This window comes from Saimiri boliviensis, chromosome 11, assembly GCF_048565385.1.
Source record: "Saimiri boliviensis isolate mSaiBol1 chromosome 11, mSaiBol1.pri, whole genome shotgun sequence".
Lineage (NCBI taxonomy): Eukaryota > Metazoa > Chordata > Mammalia > Primates > Cebidae > Saimiri > Saimiri boliviensis.
The window spans coordinates 45,690,112-45,698,361 of NC_133459.1; the positions used below are offsets into that span (position 1 = coordinate 45,690,112).

The window sequence follows — 8,250 nt, forward strand, 5'->3', positions numbered from 1 at the left end:
TGTAGTAAAAGAGAGTTTTAAGTAGTCCTATTTTTAAAAGATACTGTTTATCATTTAGAACATGAATAATGTATTCAGAGCATAAGAATAATAAAGCTTTAGAGAATGCTTAGGTAGAGATTTCTAAAAATGCCAGGCAGGGTTAATTCATGTCAATAGTAACTATTCGTAAGACTAGTTCACTTGAGGTTGACAAAGCAACCATTACCGGTGGCCATTACCACTGACAGTTGAAGCTTTCCTCTCACTATTTCCCCAGGTGGATGATCCTCCACAACCAGTCAACTCTGAACTCTGAGGTCCAAGCTCTGCCCTCTCCGTTTAACCCTCCCCAAAGGTGGGTGGGACAACCCTCCCAGGATTTGAGCACAGGTGGGGAGGAGCAGTCAGGGACAGACAGGTACACTCAGAGATCCAGCAGGTGCTGCATCATGGGTGTACCTGTTCCTATCCTCACCGGATTCCCAGACAGCATCTCTGGGCTCCTTCAAGTGATCTTGCTGTGCCTGCTTCTACTGCTGCTCAAGGCAGCCCAGTTCTACCTGCATCGGCAGTGGCTGCTGAAAGCCATCCAGCAGTTCCCGTCTCATCCTTCCCACTGGCTCTTTGGGCACAGCCAGGAGCTAGGAAGGAGTTGACAGGAGAGTGGGAGGGCAGGCTGGGCCGGGGCTCTAAGATACTTGTTAATCGGTCCACAGATGCTTGTTCTTCCTTTCAACTCAATATTAATGATCCCCTACTGCACAACCTCTAATCTTCCTTACTCCCCAACTAGACTGGAAATTCCACACAGGTAAGGATCATAGCTGTGTCCTAATGCAGCTCCTGAACCACACTTGTCACATGGTGTGTGTGCAGTAAGTGCTGAATGAAGGAGCCTGCCTCACTGCAGGGAAAGCTGCCTCAGAGCTGGGAAATATGGTTGTCAGAAGGAGGTGGGCAGAGATTAGATACTTATGTGATAGACAGTTGCCTTTGAGTTACTAGAAGCAGATGAAATGAAGAGTTGGCTACATGGACCATCACTAGGATCCAATGTCTGTGATGGTTCCAGATGCGATTAAAGGAAAGCTGAGTCCTGAAAGCTGAGGAGAGGTGGCTGCACTGTGGCAGAGTGGAAGGGCATTCCAGGTAGAGAAAAGAGCACGTGCCAGGGCCCAGAAGAGTGAGCACATGTAGCTGGTGCTCGAATAAGCAGCAGCGGTGGCAGGAGCGTTGGAGCTGAAACAATGGGTGATGGTGGAATTGCCAGCAAGGCTGAAGGCAAAAGTCGAAGCCAGAAGGCCAAGGGCTTTGTGATACACATCAAAGAGTTTAGAAAGCTGATTCTAGGCAGCAGGGAGCTCCTAATTCATTGATAAGTGAAAATGAGAATAAGAAACTCAAATCTTAAAATCATAGATCAACACCAGTGCCATATGCATATGCCCAGATTCTGCCCCATAAATCTGTATGTATTCAGCATGTAGAATACTATTATGCACACAATTTTATAGTTAATCATTTTTCACTTAGTCATACACATTTCAAATGCTATTTTTATCTTAACAAATACTTACATGTATGCTGGGAAATTTTGAAAATATAACAAGTATGATTATATTAAATTATTGTGTAATTTGAATGTTTACATTAATTCATTTTATTCTCTAAAGATACTAAATTATTTTACAAATCTGCTTACCGAATGATACAAGTTATGCACGTTGCCCATGGAAATTGTTGTGTTTATGACTTCCAGAGATTTTACACAATGTGAAGACAATGGCTGACTTAAGTTTCTGTAGGCAGCATTGACCCCATAGCTCTACACAGCAGACAGACAGAATCTGACCTGATGTCAAGTGTTGGGCAGAGGACAAGAATCTGGATCAGAGCCTAGATCATCAGAAACAGTCCACATTCTGACTTGTACTGGTAGATCCGGAACTACAAGGTCTCTGTGGTTGTCCTGCCCTGCGCTTCTCTCCCACTGCACAGGCTAGAAGAACTAAATGAAAGCGTTCATCTGTCTACCCTCATTGACAGTTCCAACAGAACCAGGAGCTACAACAGATTCAGAAATGGGTGGAGACATTCCCAAGTGCCTGTCCTCATTGGCTATGGGGAGACAAAGTTCTTGTCCAGCTCTATGACCCTGACTACATGAAGGTGATTCTGGGGAGATCAGATGAGACTGAAATTTTATCTTGACTCAATCAGCTCTTCTCTGCTGATACAGGCCCCTGAGTCTGTAAAATCCCAGTAGAAAGTGACAGTTCAAACATTAATATTTAAACCCTGTCCCAACCATCCACAAAGTCCACAGTCCAGGCTACAGCCAAAAGTATTTACTGAGTAATTAATGTTTAAAACAACTGTGTGGGACTAAATTTGCCAGTTTCTTTTTCTTTTTCTTTTTCTTTTTTCTGTTTTTTCTTGCTGTTTTAAGCTAATAGAGTTAATCTGAAATGAACATTGCCACATGTCTTATAGACATTTGGGTATAGGCATATGGCACAGATGTTGATCTCTAATTTTGCTTATTTTGTGATTTGGGTTTCTTATTCTCATTTTCACTTATCAATGAATTATGACATGGATTTGGTAACTATAATTGCTTCCAGTCCTGCATCATTGACAGACTAAGCCACCTCCAATGGCTCTGTCTTACTCTCTGGCCTGGAGGACATTGTCTATGTTTCTCATCAACTCCTTCCTAGGCCTGTGGGTCTTCTGCTGTGAGAACATTGAATCTGACTTCCTGAGCCCTCATTGACCTTCATGGCAGACATGGAAAGGGAGAGGAGACAAGTGGGAAATGACACAGGTCAAACTGCCAACAGACAGATATCAACTGATGGAAGCCCGTGGTCTGATAGAGCCCCTCTGGGGATGCCAAATTTAGTAGTTTCCAGTTTCCTGTAAAGACTTTTCTTGTCTTTCAGACCCTAAAGTTACAGAAATCTCCAGACTCCTGGCTCCCTGAATTGGTATATACACGTAAACTAGGACTGCCATCTACTGCCCAGGTAGATTTGCGAAAAGCAATCCCTTTGGCTCATAGAGAACAATAGGTGAGGGGCCACCACTGTCATGACCCCCATCCCTAATCCAGTTTCATGTTCCTTTTTACATGAAACAAGACCCTCACCTTTGCTAATGCTGGTGTGAGCCCTCCTGAGGCTCAGCTTCTTCCACTTCACTTCTCTGTTCTCTCCAGACATCCTCAGCCTGATATTTATTTAACATCTGCCCACAACACTTTTCAACCTTCATCTTACAGCTGTCATAATCCCAGGGATGTATCTGCCCAATTAGGACATTTCCACACCTGAAATGCACCTGCTTTCCCTGCCATAGACCCTGAAGTACCTTCTAGGTTTTCTGTCCTCAGGAACTGCCTTCTCTCTTTCCCCAGAGATCCCTTTCATCCCACCTCCCACCCACCCCCCGACACATACACACACCCATCTCTTTGCCCAGGGTATGGTTTGCCCCTGCTGAATAGGCAGAAGTGGCGCCAGCACCGGCGGATGCTGATCCCAGCCTTCCATTTTAACATCCTGAAGCCCTATGTGGGGCTCATGGTGGACTCCGTACAAGCGATGCTGGTGAGTCCGTCTTTCTCCCCTCCAGACATCTACTCACAGCACACTCTCACCAATTTAACTCTCAGCTCTGTGTCCCACAGACAGCCATAGACACAGCCACACAAAGTAACACACTCAGACCATTACTGTGAGAATAGGCTTCCCCAAAAGTGATGTGAGAGCAGAGCACCCAGGCATTTGGTTGAATCCACATGTTGCTTATTGTCACAGGAAATGAGAATCATAGCAGATAAATTGTGCCTTCCACTTTGAAATCTTCAGCATAGGGGACTGGAGAGATGGTCAATCCTGCTGGACAGCAGGACACACTACCCCTGAATGGCCTTGACAATGGCAGCTCCAGGGTCAGGATAGACAGTCCGGTCTGTCACTCAGTGAGGCTCTTGCCTGGGACCCAGAGCTTTCTCCATGGATTTGAGCCATGCATGCAGTGAAATGGACACCTGATCTTCATTCTCAAAGCCAGACCTGCCATACCCTTCCCTCCTATCAGAACTCTGATTTCTCACTCAACTGTGCCCAGCAAATGTTTGACGAATGAAAATTAATTGAAGTCCCTGATGTGCTTTCATTAGGCACTTAATATGGGCCTTGTAGACTTCCTTTTGCTTTGACACTTTCCCCCTAAAGTTGGAGTGCAATCAGTCCCTCAAGACAATCTCAGTTTTCAGAACACTGAAGAGTACTCTTAACCGAAATTTGTTTTATGCATGAGTGAATACCACTGGCTCAGCAAATACAAGTTAGTTTGCTTTAGGCAGGAGACTTTTTGTAATGGAAGAAATGCACTACAAAGTTAAGACAGATTTTTGCCAAGTGCGGGAAGACCTTTATTATTGCTGCAGAAAACAAAAGCCTGGCTGAATCGATGTTTTACATTCTCCCTTACCGAAATCTACATAATATGATGTTTCTTGCTGGGTTTTTGTATATGTAAACATTGTCAAGCTGTGAAAGAAAATGTCTGCAGGTGTGCTTTGTGTGAAAGGTGAGCAATAAAGTATCTGTTAAGTTCTTTAAAAAAAAAAAGAAATAACAAAAAATGTTTCTAGTCAAGTATAGCTGAATCTAAGAATGCAAAACTTAATTCAGACTCTTGTGAGCAGACATGGTTAATGCTGTATTAAAACTTTGAAAAATAGGTATTGGTTTACACCTATTGATTCACAATACCAATTTCAACACTATAGCTGTCCTTAAAGTGAGGGATCCCAACCACAGTATCTGGAGGAAAGGGAAAAGCCGAGCTATATTCCCAAAATAATTCTGGGGGATTAAGAAGGTCCATATCCCCTCCCAACACAGGACAAATGGGAGGAGCTCATTGGCCAGGACTCCCCTCTGGATGTCTCTCAGCATGTCTCCTTGATGACTCTGGACATCATCATGAAGTGTGCCTTCAGTTACCAGGGCAGCGTCCAGTTGGACTGGTCAGTGATAACCCCCCAGGTCATGTTCTTATCAACTGCATGGATGTAACTGAGAGGCAAATGGGGCAGCTTGGGGGCTCACTTCCACAGGAAGAAAGACTGAGACTGTGAACGCTCCAATTCCAGACCAGACCGAAACATGCTTCAGCTACAAATTCCTCATCCCTAGCACAGGTAGACTCTGGCTGTTCACAATATATTATAAAAACCTCAGGATCACAAAGCTCTAAGACAGAAGAAACAAGTGCCTCAGTGATATCTGTCCCCAATGTTTGAAGCTATCTCTATCCAGATTCCATACTGCCTTCTAATCAAAGGCCTCTTTTACTTCTTTTACTTTGGTCTCTTCTGCATCCTTTCCCTCAGGGATATCCAATCCTACATCCAGGCCATTGGGGACCTCAAAAACCAGTTTATTTCCTGCATGGGCAATGTCTTTCATCAGAATGACACAATCTACAACCTGACCCCTACCGGCTGCTCAAACCACCATACCTGCCAGCTTGTCCATCAGCACACAGGTTCTGTCTCCTCCCTTCACTAAGCACAGCTAAAGGAGGCCGCCCTGTCCCATCACAGAGCCAGGCCCCCTGTTGCCCCTGCAGAAACTGAGACACACCTATGATGAAGATTTCTGTGGAGCAGGGGCTGGGAGCTGAGATGTTAGGGGCAGGCACGGTGGAGGCATTTATCTGTGTCCCCACATGGGGATGGTTACATGAGACCCCATCCAAGCAGCATTCAAACAGAGGCTCTGTGAGTTATGCCACTGCGGAGAGGCCTGCCCTGCCTCACACGGTAGTAGAGCTCTTGCTTCTGTCCATGCGCCCTCACCCACACTCATGCTGAGATCTACCAGGCACCCACATGGGGGCAGGTGAACAGCTGGGACTCCTGGGGGCTGCTGGCATGCTCAGCCTGTAGAGTAACCACTGTTCTGGAAGAGATCAAGTGATCCAACTGAGGAAGGCTCGCCTGCAGGAGGAGCGGGAGCTGGAGAAGGTCAGGAGAAAGAGGCATTTGGATTTCCCAGACATCCTCCTTTTGGCCAAAGTGAGTGTGTGTAGGAGAGGCCAGAGGCTTTTCCCAAAAGCACAGAACGAGAGACCAATCCTGAACTCTTACCTTGGCCTCTCCAGATGGAGAATGGCAGCAGCTTGTCAGACAAGGACCTCCGTGCTGAGGTGGACACATTTATGTTTGGAGGACATGACACCACAGCCAGCAGCATCTCCTGGATCTTCTGTGCTCTGGCCACACACCCCAAGGTTCAGCAGATGTGCCCGGAGGAGATCCAGAGCCTCCTGGGAAATGAAGCCTCCGTCACCTGGTGAGTGTGAGCTCAGGAGATGCAGGAGCCCTGCTCTTTCCTTAGGGGGATTCACATGGTCTGTCCAGACCCTGTTGATGTTCAGGATGGACTTTGTTTGAGGAACCACCTGGACCAGATGCCCTACACTACCATATGCATCAAGGAGGCACTGAGACTCTACCCACCGGTGCCAAGCATTAGCAGAGAGCTCATCACTCCTGTCACCTTCCCTGATGGGCGCTCATTGCCCAAAGGTATGAACTTCCCCCATCCACTCACCTAAGCTCTCCACACAAAGATGTGGAGGGTCAGAAATGCACCTGTGCTTCAGCATTTGCAAACCTCTCTGGGTCTCTCATTCGTTGTCAAAAAATGAAAACATACTTTATAGTTAAGATGAAAACTTTGAAATGCTTGGCAAAGAGCTTGAACCACGAAAAGTCTGATAAATAAATGTCAGCCTCTGAATGTAGCCTTGGGAATGAAAGCTCCAAAATTCTATTTCATGAGAATCAGAAATTCTAGAGAGAATCAGACGCGGGTGCAGGGAGATGTGGTTCTTTATTGATGGGGTTAAGGCAAATGGGGGACATCACGAATCACATGTCATGGGTCAGCTGTTGTCCAGTTTTTGAGGAGCCCTCAGGTTGATGGCAGAGAGCCACTGGTGTCCATATCCTATAGCAGAGAAAGGCCACCAAGCCTCAACCCCCAAGGGGTCTGGTCTCAGTCCTGTCATATTCTAGCTGTATGACCATAGAGAAGACAATCAGCCTCTGAGACCGAGGTAGCTCCTCTGAAATTTGGGAATAAAGGAAAGTCTTCTTTGGATGGTTGCTGTGGGTATTGAGTGAGTCATGTATATTTCCCGGTGATTCTTGGAGGCATTTGATGAAGGTAGCTTCCCACCGCACTTACTACAGACAGTAAAATACCAATGCTTTCTTGCTTCTCATCCCTGGATTCATGGTTTTCTACTCATTCTTTGAGCCCAGACCCCATATCCCGTTCCCTGCTGCCAGAGGGACCAGGCCACCTCATGGGTATGATTCGTCTTCTCTCTCTCTCTTCTACACCGTCCCCATAGGATTGAAAGTCAGCCTTTCCATTTATGGCCTTCACCACAACCCGAAGGTGTGGCCAAACCCAGAGGTCAGAAGGCCTTGGAGGAAGATAATCTCTCAACACCTTCTCCTACTCATACTTCTGGGGCTCCTATCTCCTTATGGGTAGATAGCAGGAGCTGGACTTCTATCTGTCCCGGCTCTGGTGCTCTCTTTGCAGGTGTGTGACCCTTCCCGCTTTGCTCCGAGTTCTGCTCAACATAGCCATGCTTTCCTGCCCTTCTCTGGAGAATCAAGGTGAGACACCCTAACACTGGTAATGGACGTGGAGAAACAGGGGAGGCTCTGGGCACACAGCTGATGCTTATGCTCCCTAATTCATATGCAGCATCTTCACCTATACCCTTGGATGCTGGTGTCTGTGGGAGGGAAGCCTGATGCTGATGTCTCTGTGAACAAAACAAAAACTGCATTTCAGGGCACAGCACGGTGACTTTGCCTCCCTCTGCCTTTTCCAATGTCCAGCCAAAATTCACTGATAGTGTGTGTTCTGAACTTCCATGTATTCTGGTGTTTTCCTCATTTTAAGAGTATGAATTTTCAATATTAGACTTTTTTGGTAAAATTAATTTTATATATTAACATTTCTCAATTTTCAGAGATATTAAAGTTGATTTCTCTCTCCCTATATATTGGCAGTGCAGCACATCACCATTTCTACTTAACTCACTAATCTGTTATGTGAAAACACTGAAATCTTTGTATATATTTAGAATTAAGGTGTCTTGCTAGTCCTCCCTTACAAGCCAAACAAGTGAAAGGTTAAGACAGCCCTTTGCAGAAAGTTTAAT

General features: G+C 45.8%; 1 pseudogene; it reads left to right on the forward strand.

Annotated features, from left to right (window-relative positions):
- Positions 1-479: 479 nt before the first annotated feature.
- Positions 480-7,700, forward strand: LOC101050377 (cytochrome P450 4A11-like; annotated as a pseudogene).
- Positions 7,701-8,250: the final 550 nt, after the last annotated feature.